The sequence below is a fragment of the Metopolophium dirhodum genome, chromosome 1 (genome assembly GCF_019925205.1).
Source record: "Metopolophium dirhodum isolate CAU chromosome 1, ASM1992520v1, whole genome shotgun sequence".
In the NCBI taxonomy this organism is placed as follows: domain Eukaryota; kingdom Metazoa; phylum Arthropoda; class Insecta; order Hemiptera; family Aphididae; genus Metopolophium; species Metopolophium dirhodum.
This window is the reverse complement of record NC_083560.1, coordinates 30,105,552-30,123,750: the sequence shown is the minus strand read 5'-3', so window position 1 is coordinate 30,123,750 and position 18,199 is coordinate 30,105,552. Positions and strand designations below refer to the sequence as shown.

Below are 18,199 nucleotides of genomic sequence, written 5' to 3'. Positions count from 1 at the left end.
TATTATTACTAATAATAAATATTTTACACAAAATAAACAAATATACTTTTTTTTTAAATAAAAAACAATCAGTCTTCTAACTATAAGAAATTACTTGAAAACGTTTAAAATAAAATTATATAAATTATAAAATTAATATAAATAAAATTGCACTTGATATAAAATAAAACAACTAAACTAATTGGTTTGAACTTTTTTATACAATATTATAACAGATGATATATTTAATATTATTTAAAAATAAAAAACAATCAGACTTTTAATTATAAGAAATGACTTAGAAAAGTTTTAAAATAAAAATAAAATTGCACTTATACAAAATAAAACAACTGACCTAATTTGGTTTAAACTTTTTTATACAATATTATTACAGATAACATACTTCATATTTAAAAATAAAAAACAATTAGACTTCTAATGATATGAAATGACTTAAAAATGTTTTATAAAATATTATAATAATATAATAATAATAATTGCACTTGATATAAAATTAAATAAATGACTTAAATTTAAGTTATTTTTCCTAATAGATTAAAAAAATGTTCAATACATATTATCAAAACACATAAAAATAAAAATATTAAGACTTCAAAATTACAAGTCATACAGTTGTACTTTCTTGCTTTAAATTAATTCTTTATACTCAGACTTAAGTTCATGTTTTCAGTCTTTACTTTAATATTACTAACAAAATATGTACAGTAAAATATACAGATGTAATACAAAATTTTAAACATTCAACAATGAGACTATATTTTAGCAGCTTTGGTTTTGAAAATATTCAAATGAGATAATGTATCATAAAAAGAATGAGTGTCAGTAGGCATACATTTTTTTAATTTTTGCAAATCATTCCATTTAGTTTTGGTAAGAGGCAAAGGGCTTTTATACAATTTTTGAAACATCTGTCCTTCAGTGGTGTTACTTAAATTTGGTTTTATTTTTTTTCTCATGATTTTTTTAGGTATTTCACAATATGGTTCATTAAACAAAAGCTTATAATAAATCTTAAATGAACACGGATCATACAACAATGCTCGAATATCTTTTACTTCTGGTTCGCCTTTACTTATACCAGGTCTAATCGAAGTATATTCTTTCAGTGACTTAAAGTCATAAAAATAATCATGATTTAGTAAAACTGCTTTATATGCATTCGGATATTTTCTAGTTTCAGTAGTAATTCTGACATAATCTGATGGTAGAAAAATATCTTTATTCTGAAGTTTTCTTTCTATCAAACTATGAGTACTGTCGCACTCCATTTGTGTATGGCCTTTTATTAAAAATTTTTGCTCAACAGTTACATTTTGATGTTTGGAAAATTGAAGAAGTGCATTGGACATAATAATATTCCTATTTTGATAGCCACAACCATCTGAATAAATTATAATGGGTATTTTTTCAACACATATCGCTGTTAAATGCTTAACTAGTATGGTAGCAAACACTGAAGCTTCCAAGTCGCCTTCACCTTCATGCCACTAGTAATTATAACAATCATTAGTGGCTAAATTATAAATGGTAAAATTGTGGCACTTAAGTTTCATAGAGTAGTACAAAGAACTGGCTTTCAAAGATGGACAAAGCTTAACTGCTTGCATGTCCATAGTAAAGCAATAAACTTCATTTTTTTGTGCCCTACTTTTATCAAACTGTTTTTCTTTCCTAGCACTTTCTTTATATGCCAAGTGTACTGCATAATCATTTTCACTTACATGATTCATTTCATACGATGAACAAAAATCACACTTATCTTTACGAGGGCTAAAGATGGAAATCTTGTTGATTTTCATTTGATTATTAAAATAACATTTACTAAATGGTTTCAATTCATCTTCATTGCATTTTTTGGTATAGCATTCATAAATTTCTTGAAAACTGAAGAATGGACCTTCTAAGTACAGCCTTTTAGATCTTTGTCGACAATAGTGTGAAGGCATTTTTGGTAAACTCTTTAGCCAGTTATTGAAATGGTCTACACGAGTATGTAAAGCTCTTTTTCTTACCAAAGACTGAGGTGATATCTCATTAATAGTTTTATCAAGAGAATGCTTAATATTTTTTGGAAGGCCATTAGTAGATTCTCTAATCCAATTATGAAGCATAAATTCATTTATACCAAGAGTTGCCAATAACATTTTTTTACAGACCTTTACAGGAGGAAAATCTTTATACTTTAAACTATACTCATAAGTCATAAGTATTTTCCCGTTTACTATCATCACCATATTTACCTTTTGTAGATCGCTTTGTTTTTATTTTATTTACCAAAGTACATGCTAATGTTTTCTTTTCTTCCCAAGTGGCTTTCCAAAATGTAACAAATATTTCTAACCTTTGGGTTTCATCAAAAGTGTTACAAAATCTATTTTTTGCTTTTTTACAATACGGAGACATACATGTTGGTTGAATATTTCTTGGGGGTCTTAATACATTATGACTTACTATTGAATTTTTTCTCTGGTACCCAATATATTCTTCACCATTCATTCTCAAATGCTTTGTAGTTTCCCTTTTCCACTTATCAGGCTGAGGTATTATACTATGGCGCTTTTCACAGTTTAATACATTTTCTTCACTATCTTCCACAGTACAATTTACTTCATTAAATTCAACATCAGCTAATGAATCATTTTGTAAGTTTTCATTACAAACAACCATATTATTCTCAAATAAATTAAGCTCTAAACTATTGTCAACTATATTATTTGATTCTAACTCAACATTACACTGAAAGTCATCAGAATAATATTGAGTATTATCAGGATACATATTTTCTGGTTGTAATAGCAAATTAAGATCATTTTCTACAACATTTACATTACCCAAATCTACCAGGTCTGTTTCAATATCTTCAAAGACAAACTCAGCTGAAGATAATAAATCGTTGAATGTTTGATATTTTCCATGATTTGTATTTGTCTGCACATTTGTAATTGTATTTTCTCTATTTCCGCATGATAAGTCTAACATTTGTTTTATTCTTCGTTTTGACATATTTCTCTACAAAATCACAAAAATATACTTATTGAGTTTGATTGATTCAATGTAATAATATAGTGTATCAGTAATAAAAAAATTCAATAATTTTGAAGTACCTTAACTGGCGTTCCGTGATACCACGTAAGTGACTTAAAACGGTTCCAGTGGACTGTGTCAATAACACGTATCTGAACCTAAATTAAAAGTCACAATTTAAGCATACATAAAGTTGTTAATAGCAATTATAATGTTTTAAATATCAAGTAAAGACATAAGTAAATTATTAAAAGCGTAATAGTATAATTACCTGATGGTAAATAATTAATTTTAGACGTTTAAACGAAGTCTTCGCAAAACGTAATGTAAAATTGTGCAGATACGTGTTATCACATGTACAAATGAGATACGCTGTATTACTATTTTGTAAATTGGAGGGAAATTATCAATAATATCAAAACAAACAAGTGAAAATAAAATGACCACAAAGAGAGTCCAGTAACTGTTGGATGTTGTTTTGCATAGCGTTCCTTTTCGCTGTCAACAATACTATTTGGCTTGGCCACGCAGCTGTCCCCAAATCACTGGGAATCAGGAGCCGTTGTTGCATTATTTCAGTAGGTGATATAATACTATATACCACGTTGAGACTGACTTAATTTTGTGATGTCAGTATCTATAATATCAGATTTGTCTTTTTTCTATTATATCAGATTTGTGTATTTAGTATTTATATCTTATATCACGTGTGTAATATTATTGTTTTCACATTGTTTTATTAATATTATTACTAATGTAGGTAGTTTTTACAATTACTGTAGTTGATAAACAGTAATTTTGGGCGCCCGTTATATTTATTACGATTTAGTATTTGTATTGTTTCTGGACTTCTCAGTGGTGGCTTGTGAATCGAATGGGTGGTAAGGCAGATATTTTCAAAATATATGAAAAATAAAGTCGATGATAAAGTGTTTAATAATCTCTTTTCGTTAAAAATTAAATAAATTTAAATATTTGACATATTTATTAAAACATGGCATTAAATACAATAGATACAACATTTTGTTTAAGTATGCTTTTTTTAAAAATACATTTTATAAATAGGTTACCTATTAAGTAACTATATAGGTAACTATTAGGTGTCTATATTTATAATAATACAACCCAATAAAGTGAGAGGAAATTATTTTTTATTCCAATTTTTATTGAAGTTGAATTACTTAAAGATAAGAAAAATTATACATTTTGCTCAAAATACTCATGTATGCAATTCAATAATATTTTTAAAAACTTGATTTGATTAATTTATATTGATGATATTATAATCTTATGAGTTAATAGGCAAAGATATACTTAACATTATTTGGAAGTATTAAAAATAATTAAAAAACAAAGTCAGATGGATTTAAACAATCTTTCATAATAAAATAATATTAATAACAACAATAATAAATACATACCTACCAATGTTTTAAAGAAGCAAGACAACTCTGAAATTTCATTGAAGACAATACTACATATTTATGAAACTCTGTAAACAATACTCTAACATTACTTAAATAGGTTTATAATGGTTTATATATAGTATTTTAATAATGTAAAAGCATAAGTATACCAACTACTGGTTACTGCACATTGCTTATTGAATAGTTAAGGAAGTACTTAATGTCTAATCTTATTAAATATTATCATAGATATTATCAGTTTTTAGCAAAAAAAAATTACATATTAAAAAACCATAGAAAAAATAGCTAAAAATAGCTTAAATAGTAGCCATGTACCAAGATTATAATTTACAACAAAAATATATTAAATCAATGTTTTAGTAAATATTTGTCATATTAAGGTTTTTTGCTTTTTTTCATAGAAAAAATATGGTAAGTAGGAATAACAATTTAATATATATTAAGGTTCAATAAATATGTATAGGTAATGAACCAAATACTGAACTAACATGAACTAATCACATATTACTCCACAGGTTCTCAATAAACCAAAGAAACATGAGATAAATATTTTTTAATTTTAATTTTAATATGATTCTAACAATTTCTAACAAATAAATTATTATAAAACCGGTATTGGTTCATAGATCGATTATAGATCGATTCTTATATTGTGCAACCTAGCAGCGCTAGCAGCTTATAAGACAAGTGTACCTATACATAATTACTTTATCTCCGGCTTTATCTTATAAGTTATAAGATAATATCGACGATAATAATAAGTATGAACAAAATTTAATATTTGGTTATAATATTTAATATTAATAATAGATATTATGTCTGTTAAAACGATCAAAGAAATAGGTACTCTCAAATTTTTGTTTTACCTAAATAAAAATATTAGTCATAGCATGTCATAGCTGTAATCGTAAATTTTAAGTTAACATTCTTAAAATAATTTTAATAATTATAAAAAATATTTGTTCCCAGTTACGTAAATATTGTAAAACAAAATTGTGTTAAACTACCTATAATTCACAAAATAATATAAAATATTTAATGCATATTTTGAAAATTTAATATTTAAACTTTTTTCAAAAGATTTCCTCCGAGATTCCCCATGATTTCCTATAATTTCCAATGATTACCAATGATTTCCGAAGATTTCCAATGATTTGTGCACCGATTTCCTATAGTGGTTTACCCCTATGGTTTATGGGTATGAGAAAACAAGTTCTAATTTTAAATAATATGAACACCTAAATTATGACACATTAATAAATACTTCTTCACTACCGTAGTTTGGGGTGACTTTGATAATTTTTACAACTTTCTTTGCACATTATTACTCATAACTTTTGTATACTTATGAATAAAAATCTCAAAATGGTATCGTTACTTCAAGTTCTATTTTGCCTTTAAATAGGTTAAGTAATATTTTGAAAAACGTAAGTAGTTTTTTTAATATAATTTTTTGAATGTTCCTATCAATCTTAAACCACATGTGGGGTCACTTTGATACCCTCATTTTTTCTATGTTAAATTGATGGTACAGCATATAGACCAGTCAATCTCGACCCACATAAAATTTGGTTGAGTAGTTTAGAAGTTATTGCATAAAATGTACAGTGGGGTGACTTTGATAGGATTTTTAAACGATCAGGTTTTTTTGTAATAATTAATATACAATTATGTTTTTCACTAAAACAAAACAAACTTTATTATATTATAATTTTTAAAAATAAACAATAGGTATAAAACAATTAATTATACCATTACTCAGTCTCTCTTTGACAGTCTTAATTAGGATTTATTAAATAGTTAATAGGTTAACAATTAATTAATAAAGAACTTTTTAAAACAAAACATAGTATAAAATAATTAATTAATTAAACAATTCTGTCTCTCTTTGACATTCTTAGGTAGGTATTATATCACAATATTATAGGTACTAAGTAGGTTAGGTATTAAGTAAGTTGTAATGTAAATTACAATTTTGATAAATCAACAATAACTAAGTCTCAAACACATCAACTTCATGAGGAAAAACATACCTAATATGTCCTCTAATTTTTTCAACTTTTGGTGTTTTAAGAACCGCAACTACTTCATCAATTTCAACATCAAATAAATCATTATCACACACTTTAAACGTTAATTTAGATGTATCAAGTGACTTCAAACCATTCATGTGGTAAATGTCATTGGAAATGTCTTTTACCACTGCTACATATTGATATTTTGTTTTTTTTCTTTTTCCTGATGTTATAGTTACCAACAAGAATGTCCCAATATTTATATTATTAGTAGAGGGCACTTCATAATTTGGCAAAGCTTCTTTTTGTATTTCTTCCTCTTCATCTGTGTCTTCAAATAGGACAACTTCATCTTCATCGCTAGTTTCCAAACCTAAAAGTGCTGTAGTAACACTTACTCCTGGTGCTACATTTATCTTCTTCCTCTTATGATTAGGTTCAGTCTTGTCATATCTCAGTGTCTTTAAATATTCAGTGACAGTATCATTAACAACTTCTTGTTCACATTCTCTGGGTAGCTTTTCAGTTATTACTTGGCGATTACAAGGGTAAATACCTGTTGCTTTAAATCCTGACTTAAGGTTTTCAGCGATATTTCCAACTTCATTCATCCTGTTTAAACACTCACTAACTAGTGATGGAAATGTGGATTTTGGAATTGCCTTTTGTCTTGAATTTTTGTTTTTCCATTGGTTTAGGCAATAACGCCAAGCCTCCTTTAATGGACGGAAAAATGAAACGTCCAATGGTTGTGTTAAGTGGGTAGAGTTTTTGGGTAAACACACAAAGTATATATCTGATTTTTCACACTCAGCTATAACATCTATATTAAAATGGGAGGCCAAATTGTCCCCAATCAAAACTTTCTTCCCTTGTAAACGCTTTGCATGGGGTAAAAATGATGTAAAGAACCAATCTTTAAAAGTGTTTAATTCCATCCACCCATGTGATGTGCAATTGTATCTTGATCCTTTATTACAACATGCATTAGAACAACAAGGAGCCCCTCTTGGTCCACCGTTTGTCCAAGATTCCCACAAACTTCCAGAACGAAATACAATGTACGGTGGCAAAAGCACTCCAGAGGCTGAACCACATACCATAATGGTTGTGGATGACTTAGAATAATTTTGAATTTTGACTGGGTATTTTGTCCCACGTCTAAATAAAACCTAAAAAAAAAAATAAAAGAGTTATTAAGATTACCTAATACTACTTATGCAGTTATAAATAAATACTTTTAAATATTACCTGCATACCAACCATACAGACATTAAAAGCACCTATTTATTTTTATTTTTTTCATACCCATTTGAAATATATATTTATTTAATTGCTTACCTTTTTTTTCCCAGGATCATCTTGTAGATTTGACTCATCGTAGTTAAATATATTTTCAGGTGGTATAGTATCCACAACTTTTTCTAGATTTTCAAAATATTCAGCTATTGTGGTTGGTGATACTTCTGCACGAGCTCTGGAAATGTTTGTTGCAATTCGTTGTCCTATCACCGAATGTCTTTTCAATAATCTACGAGCCCAATCATTTCCTGGTAGATTATTGTTACCAAATTTGCTTACAACAACTCCTACGTTATCAAGGTATGCTTTTGCTACTATTCTGAATGTAAAAAAAATATGTAAGTAAGTACTTAAGTAGGTATTATATTTTTACATTATAATGTTTATTTAGATCAAATTATTCCTTGATAATTACCTTACATCCATTAACGATAAGGGAAACCCCAATCACCACATTTTATCACTGCACTTAGAATACTTTTCTCTTCTTCTTCACTAAACACTGTCTGACCACCAGTTGTTTTGACATGTTTACCATGAAAACGGTTATATAATGTACCATAAGGTATGCTAAAACGTTTGCTAGCAGCCAAAACTGATAGTTCACCATCAACTATTGTCTTCAAGGCATCTTCTATTGTGGAATCTGCATAATTCACATAGGGTCTGCACCCAATTTTTTTTTTGTACTTACGAGCCACTATTAACCACAAAAAGTGTATATTAAAATATATTTGAATTATAGTCAGTCACCCCATCACGATTAACAATCTCGCCCCAAGATACATATTACTAGCATACTCAATAGATATATTTTTTTAAATTGTAACGATAGTTCAGATTTGTTCCATGCAGGTGTATCATTTGGACCATATTAATAAAAAAACTTATAATATAATGTTTTACTTACTTTGCGGCGATATTTTGAGAGCAACAGGAATTTGACGACTAACACGCACGTTAGTAAATGTGATAATACAGATCGAAGAATTTAAAAAACATGATTGTACCAACGATAAATATTATCACAATCTAACCACTCATAATAACTGATAGTTTTTATCATTATTATATAAGCAGTGTAGCCATCCTATACGAATAAATCAATAATTCCGATAAAAATCAATCTCACCTCGCATTATCAAAGTCACCCCAAACTATGGTAGTAGGTAATTCAGTTATATTTTACTTAATGTGTGTAGTAGTAAATAAATCATCCTCAGTTTCTATGGGTAATAATTACTTAACAAATATAAATAAACTTTTGAATTAAATAATTTTAGATAAATTACCGGTGAAAGAGGTACAACAAGAGCCTCTATCTTGTCCATCTAATTTAACAGTGCAGGCCATACATTTTGAATTCACTACACAAACCGCGGCACCCTATCCATGTTTGGATACACTAATATTCTCATAGTACTCATGTTCTAGTATTTTGCCATTAGTATTACAAAACATATTGCTACTTCTTTTCCAAATAACATCTGTAAATAAACAAAATTATTAAAAATTAAATTACATAATATCATAGAGATAGACCAACTAAATTATTTTATATTTAATACAGTCATACTGTTAGGTTATTATAATTCGTTGTATTATGTTCGTTTAAAATTATTAATTAAAAAATGGTTACTAAGTCACATAATATAAAAGAAAAAAAATTATGTACCTACCTTTCTTTTTTTATTACCAAAAGATGTTCATTTGTATTGTAAATTTTTTGCCTATAGTTAATAATTAATAATTACATTATTAAAACTATTATAATTGCACTACTTTTATTTAGGTTATTTATTACTACATATAAAATGTATTTTATGTTACGTTTTAATTATATTATGTTTAATCCTTATATTATAATATGTTGATTCTTGTCTATCGTCACAAGGTTTACCTTTTAGTGATAGGCAAAGCCGTAAACTCTAATAGATACCTACGGATAATAAATAAAATGAGTAACAATCTTTATAAGATGATTCCTATAACATTGTAAAGCATAGTTGGGGCCATACTTATAATTTATTTGTTGCAAACATTACTGTTGTGTAAAAAAAAAAATATGAAAATTATACTTATTATTAAATAAATAATGCATTATACAATAAGTAATTAAGAATAAAAAAAAAAGAATGCAAAAAAATACAAATTATAAGGTGGTGCCTATGCTATAACTTATACATAATTTATTGCAAACATTTTTGTGGAAAAAAAAAAAACAAAAAAAAAAAATTGTTAAGTGATTGATTCTTTGTAATATATGAATTATATGATATTAGAAATTAAGTTATTTTAATTGTACTATTGTAGGATAATTAGTCATAAATCAAATACATACTCAATTAATTACCACTGTTTGTTGATAAGTTTGAGAACCTTTAAAAATACTGTAAAAAGGCCATTCAACTGTAGAGCATAGATGGATCATACTCATAATTAATTTATTGAAAACATGAATTATAAAAAAAAAAAAAATATATGAAAATTAGTGTATTATTAATGTATATTATAATAAGTAATAAAAGGAAAAATAGAAAAAAAATAATAAGGTGATTCCTATGCTATTAATAATTAAGTAATTTGAATTGTATACATTGTAGGAATTAGTATTGAAGTAATCGTCCTCGACCAATCACCACATCTTCAAAAAGATCATAAAGACCATTCAACTGTTTGATTTTGTTTTTGAAAAGAATTTATCATGAATTGTCAAAAGAGAAGAAATAAGCTTGCGTGAATTAATAGTTATTTATTAATTTGGGAACATAAGACTGCAATAAAAAAACAATTGTACAAAACTTAGTGTTTTGAGCACGTATAAACTCAACTGAATAACTTCAATGAACTATAAACCGTATCAATATCTTAGGACAATGATTTAATTAATAGCATCAGTAGCTAGACAAACATTTAATGTTGGTATTCAAGAGTGGGAATCATATTTTATTTATTCGTACAGATGTTATGTTCCACAATAATACCCGTTTGACAATTTTACAGTGTACTGCAGTGGGTATACTTAGTTAATAATATTTGTGTGCTATTGTGTGACAAGTGGATTTTGAACTACAATTACCTGTCATATATTACCAAAAATGAATGTTACTGCTGTTCCAACACAACCTATTGATACTTGGATGGACATACATCAGTATATTTCATAACAACAGTTAATAAAGTCATGTCAACAGTTAATTAAGGTTACCTTTCAAACAGTGGCCCAGTAACTTTGGGTAATCAAGGGTAAATATTTTGCAGTACAGTTCTTAAACAACCTTGTAAAGGACTACTCTACCAAACGTGTGACATAAGTTCACGAAAGAGTACCTTGACATAGTAATATAAAACAAATTTGAAATACTATGCTTCTCTACATTACCGGTTTGTTATTTACCTCATCATGCCGTGTTAATGTAGGACATCCTCACTACTATAACATATTAACAATTACGCATCATCAGTTATTACATCATGTCCGTCTTTGAATGACATCTTGTGTAATGGGACTGAAAGATTGGCTACCGCTGTGTCGGAGATAAAACTTTGATTCTGAAAAACTGTGACACATGGGACTAAATTGACTCCATTTTTAGCCACAATATGTAAAGCAAACTTTGAAAACAAAATATGTGACAAACTTTCAATAGCCAGAATCATTATAAATGATTTTTGCAAGATCGAATATCGTCATAACAGTCAACAGTATAATAAAATATTAAAGTGTAATTGGAATATAAAAAAATCACATCTCACCTTGAGTAAATGATGTTTAAACTTGTCTAATAGTCTTATGTACTGTCTGACCGTCCATTGCTGGTGCAACTTATATTCAAACTTCACCAGAATGATATGGGCCAATGCTTAAAGTTCAACATGACAACCTTGTTACAATTTTTTCAGAATAATCCTTAAACTATTGAACCCACCTTTCAAGATGACCCAACATAAATTGCTTTCAGTTATACTTAAAAAATATGATCCATTGGTATATAATATTACATCAATATTGAACAATGGAAATATATTTTTGCAACAATTATAAGCAGTGCGGATACTATGCTGTCCGCAGACCTTCAAACACGTTGGTCTTTATGTTATAAGCGCACCTATACGTCAGAAACTCTGTATTTCACTTCTAGTTATACAACGCTGATATTATCATGGTGTGTCCCAGACAAGTTCTTTGGATCTTAAATTTATTTTCAATTAAATGCCACTTACAAAGGAAAACAGTTGAATGTCGTCATTAATATGAAACCAAATATTATCATTGTGAATTTTTATAAAGTTCCATATCATCAGAATATTATTGTGTATTATAACTGTATTAACTGTAACTGCATTCGCATTTTGTTATTTTTTTTTTTTAATATATGGTAATAATTGGTAGATTAGACAGGCTTATACCTAAAAAAATTTTTAATTTAGTGCAAATATTATTTTTAGTATTAATGTTGGTGTCAAATGTGATATCTTTGGTTTTGCATACAGAACTTTGTTATGTCTTAAACAACTTGTTGAAAACATTAATTTTAAACAATTGCTTACAACGTTTTATAAATTGACCAAAACTGATTAAAGTCAAATTATATATTCCTTTTTATTTTTAATATTTCATTTATTTTGTTGGTTATTTCAACAAATAATAAAATAATAGATATATAATCATTATTCATTTTTGTAAACTAAATAAGTAAAACTTAAAAATTTTAAAAATAAATAATAATAAGCTAAAATTATCTAACATTAACAATTCAAATAAAATAATATGTCAAACAACTAGATTTTATTGGAAAATAAAAGTTGAATAGAAATAAATTAATAAATGGCGACTAGTCTTCAATTTAATAATATACCTAATTATAAAAATATAAAATACCTAATTATAATTATATAAAAGAAATACAATAACTGGATTAGACAATACAAAAAAAAGAAGAAAAAAACTAAGTTCAAAGTTGTCTATACTCTATACAAATAAATAATAGAAATTGTGCAATGTGTAGCTACTAATTAGTAGTTATCATAATTCACATAATATGATTTTACCATGATAAAAAATGCTTACCATAACATCACAATATCCTATTCTTATATCATCTTCCTGCATAGGTATGTCTTCATTTAAACTTTTAGCATTCTCATTAACCTTATTAGCATCATCCTATTTTTAATGAAAAATAAATAAATGACTAGACTATTTTTTTCTTTTAATCCAAAATAATTCATTAATAATTTATGAATTAAAAAAAAAATTTCTTCTTCCTAAGTTATTTGGCTATTTCTAATTATAATGTTTACTATTTTTACTAATTTATCTTAATATATAATATTATAAACTTTTAATTATAAATAGCTCAAATTTATGTCAATAATTTATATTATTATTTAAGTTTAAAATGTAAAAGTAGCAGATTAAGCCATCAGATATTCTACATATTATAAGAATCAACACTGTTAAAAAATATTTGAAGAATAGGTACAATGTAAAAGAAAAGTATAAAAACATGAGAAAGGTGAATAATATTTTTATTTTTTTAGTAATTAAGAGAGAATGTGTTAAAAAGTTAATTTCTTCAAATACATATTCAAAATAATTTTAATTGAGAACATAAAACTTACTTTGACTAAAGATAAAATATGTTCAGGTGGATTAATAGTTTCCAAATCTACAAAATTACCATCATGTTTTTATATTTTGCACTGTCATTATTATTAATCCATTCCTACATTAAAACAGATAAGTGTAAAGGATAAGGATTATTAAAACTAACTAGATACTTGGATTATAAGCCAAGTAAAATGGTTATCTGATAAAAAAATGTTCTATGATGTTCATAGCTCTGAGTTTGAATAATATAGATAAATTCACTCGGCTTAAAACACAAAATTGGTTCTACTGAACACAAGTTTACTATGTTGTATGCTCGTGTAGGGTTTTCTTAAGTTTTAAGCTGATTTAATGTTATAGGTTAACTTACTGATACATTTTTTTTACAATTGTAAAATGAAGTGTGTTTTGTTGAGTTCAGCTCTCTGATTAAATTTCTACGCACGTGTGGTTTAGGAACTTTATAATTAATATTACAACCATTAGAATCTGTTATAAAATTACCCACAGTATATATATATATAAATATAACATATGGCTATTTTTAGTTTTAATATAATATTAGCAAAAATATAAACAAAAATAAAGTGATGTTTATGCTACTATACTCCTATGTGCTGTTACATTTTTAAATCTCAAATGTTATACATTTGAACTTCTTAACTACGCAGGAACGTTACAATATACACATCTCTAGGAATGTTTTTAAATAAACTGCTAATTATTATTGATCTATAGTATGTTATACAGAAGTTATATTTCGGAACTAAAATTAGACAAGTTTTGTACATCCTAACAACAAATATTAGATGTTTACGAGAGGTCATATTTAAGATCATAAATTCATCTTTTATAAGATGTAATATTAATTCTGTGGTATAGTGGGAAATTACAAGATAGTTATCAAGGTAGTGTAAATTAATCGATTTATGCACTGTTCAGTGTTATAAGGGAAATAAAACAAACCTTTTTTTATTTTAATTTATGCCACGACTGACAATTCATCATGTTTTGAAGTTATGAATCGATGGGTCTTGAAAAATGTGAATGGCGATTTTGTACTCATCCCCACCAGGAGTACAGTTGACGATCGGGTGGTTCTGTAGTTGACGATCGGTTGGTTCTGTAGTTGACTTGCCTGTGTATTGTGCTCTCGGGCAACATAGTTGTATTATCATAGTTATACTTCATATCTGAAACTTTGAACTTCAATGATGGATTTTTTTTTTGTGTTTCGACAAGAATGCAGGGTTACTAAATGACAACTCACAGATGTTACATTTATACGGCGTAAGGTTGTTGTGTTGATTCATATGATATCGTAAGTTTCTGGCACACGTTAAACTTTCTCTACATAATATACATATAATCTCTTCATGAGCTTGGTTGTGTTTCAGTTGCCAATGTTTATTTCTATTTTAAGGGTCATTGTATGTGGTGTCGCAATCGGGGCATTTGAATTTCTTTGGGCCATTGTGCACTTGTGTGTGCATCTGAAGTTTATATTTCTTTTTAAAAACTTTTGGGCAAAATTCGCATGCAAACCTTTTTTTGTGTACTGTCAAATGTCTGTCTAACCAACTTTTGTACCTATATACGTTCGAACACATGGGGCATGGATACTTTTTTTCCTTGTTATCTTCATTTTCGTCATTATCATCACCATCATCATCGTCATCATCATCATCGTCATCATCAATGTCATCATCTTCATTCTTTTTGGGGTTATCTTCAAATTCATCACTAGACCCATCAGATCTATGCTGCTATCTGACTCGGACTCACTTTCTGCTTGTTGGACACTTAATACTATATTCGGTGAAGATGGAATTGTGGAAAGCTATCTGACTCGGACTCACTTCATTCAAACTAATAAATTACCAATTTCACTTTCAGGCGTTGCTTGTGTTATTTGGTTGTCATTTGAGTATGTGCAATTCACATCTGAAATTTAAAAAAAAAGAATTAGAATAAATTAGGTGCCTGTGGCATTATACAAGTACAGAAAACTTACGTTGCGTTTCATAGCATGTCACACAGTTGCATTCTTCGTTGTTGTTTTCAAAATAGTTCTTCCCATTAAATACTGATATCTCTTCCCCTGCACTAATGTTTTTTAAAGTTTCTACAGCAGCTTCTACAACTTTTAATTTATGCATTTCAAAGCTGCATTTGGTAAACATGCATGGTTGCAAAATGCTGCTGGGCCTAGGAACAACATATCGCAGTTGGCTCGGCTACTCCAAATTATTGAAAAGTCATTTTGATTTTCAATAATGTACTGTTTCTCCAAACAATACGTTGAACCCACTAATCCTTCAATGAGTTCACCTATTATCAAAAGTTACAAGATAGTTATCATGGCAGTGTAAAATAATCGACATATGCGCTGTTATCAGTGTTATTAGGAAATAAAACAACAAACCTTTGTTAATATTTTTTTTTCGCTACTATCGACAACTCGTCATGGGTAGACTTGGTAAACCGCGTGTTCTTTGTATATGTAAATGGTGAGGCGTCACTCATGGAGAATGCATAGAAGTTTTCTTGTATTTCCCAAATCTTGAGATCAGTCTTAGCGATAGGATATAGTTCGGCCATCGCAGTAGAGCGAGGGTTTACTTTAAAGGCTGGACCCAATATTGTTGATGTTATATCGTCATCGGCAGCAGCAAGCATATGTGCGCTCCAGCTTTTGGATGATTTGGGTAAAGCCATTGTCTACAAAATACATATTATTATTTAGTGATTTTTTTTATCATTTGACAAGTGTTTAATTCTAAATATATGATAATTATAATACTGAAAACAAATACGCGTAAATTATTGTTACTATTTTACTAATTTCAATGACAGCATGTTATGTTAATTCAATATTCCAAGACATAATAATTTTCTAAGTATTTTGATACATTAAATCAAATTTAGGGCAACTAGTAATGATTTTATTTTTGTAATTATTTATATGCATAGGATCAGATTAATTTGATAATATAAAAATTGAAAAATAATACATAATCCACCAAGAATAACGATTTAATTTATTGTAGATTAGTATAAAGGTTTTATTAATAATAAGTAATAATAATATAAATATTATACCTATAATCTGCGATTGAACGAAGACCAGAAGAGCGACAAAAATACGTAGAGCATTTACGCTGTCGGCTGCGGAAAGACAAATTAAATTTTGGGTACACTTGCTATGGTGAAACTAATAATAATAATAGCCGAAAATTCTGTGGTGTTCTAAATTAAATATGGAATGATAATATTCCCATTTTATTAATGATTTAAATGGATGAATCTGAAAGTGAGACATTTTGGTATGATCGATAATTAATTTTATATATCTATAGGTACTAAGTTTAAATTTTAGCTTACTCTTAAAACTTTTTTGTCGTGTAGGCGATTCTTTATTGTTTTAATAAGATGTGGAGCATCGCTGAAGACAAATACTTTTCGTTGGTCATCAAACGGACCTAAAAAGCAATTACTTAGCAATTACTTAGTACACTGATACCTAGTTGATTCCACATCGTTGTGTTTGTAGAAGCGCCATCAGTAGTCAAACCCACTACTTCTGCTCCCTCCTACATCTTCTAATAGCATTATTACCTGCCTTTATAACTATTTTAGTCAAATTGATACCTAGTAATACATGTTTAAATAAAAAACATAATAATTTTTAAATTTAGATGATATAAGTACTTAAAATACCTTTGGAAGCTAATACCGCCACTGGTCGGGTAAAATTATCAGCAAGACTTCCCCACATAAATACCAAACCATGATCAGCCTTTACACCTTCTCAATTTGGTATATCTCCACCAAAATCTTCCAAGCCAGTGTAAGGTAAAGTGCGACTATTAACTGAAATACTCGACCTTAATAAAAACTTCATTCACTAATAGAATTTCCTTTTTTTGGTGTGAAGTTTTATTTAACATTTTTTTTAAGGAGTAAAAAAAATTAAGTCAAATCCATAGTCACTTTTGAATGCCAATAAATACTTTCTAATAGTATTGACACATAGCAGAGGTAGAATATTTTGATCTCGAAGAAATTTGTAGCCACACGGGCTTCTGTAATTTAATACTTGTAATTTTATTTTATTTCTTAATAGTGACTGATTTTAAGCTTACCTTATATGAAAAAGCAAACATAATATATCCAACTTTCACTGTACCTTCTTTGTCTTTTATTTTTTATTTTTGCAGCGTTAAATATCTCGTGCACAAGGTTGGAATCAATATCAGATAAATTTGATTTAATAATTAAATCACTTAGAGATGATGCTTCAATTTGAAACATCTGTGATTTTACTTTGTCTAAGTTATGCTGTACAACTTTTAGTCTTTTTTTTTAACTCTTGAACATTTTTGGTTTATCCTTTTCTTTGACTTCATTAAATTACTAAATTTTGCTCTTTTAAAAGGCGTACTTGTAATTTTTTATCATTATTCTGACGATATTTTTTTATTTTAATTGTAACCTTTTAATTCTAACCTAACCTTTTAGTTCTAACCTAAGTCTTTTACACCATAAGCATACATCACTACAATATATTATAACATTACCCCTAAGGTGGTCATATCACTGAGTCCAAATGTGAGTCAGATATTTGTTGACGGATTGCAGGCTCAATATTTGATATTTTATTGAATATTTTTCAATTTACTTGTACTTTAACCCTTTAGATAGATTTAGATTTGGGCACTTAAAACTGTTATGTTTCCGACTGTTGTTATATTAAATTTATACACTAAAATACTAGTGACTAGACATAATATATAAACTTAATGTTTAAAACAGAT

At 27.8% G+C, this 18,199-nt stretch overlaps 1 protein-coding gene and 1 pseudogene across 1 annotated transcript in view; one reads left to right on the top strand and one right to left on the bottom strand.

Annotated features, from left to right (window-relative positions):
• Positions 1-18,199, top strand: part of LOC132934553 (SUMO-conjugating enzyme UBC9-B-like) — a 29,792-nt gene that overhangs the window by 1,973 nt on the left and 9,620 nt on the right. The window lies entirely within an intron of this gene.
• LOC132935987 (uncharacterized) lies at positions 15,813-17,696 on the bottom strand (annotated as a pseudogene).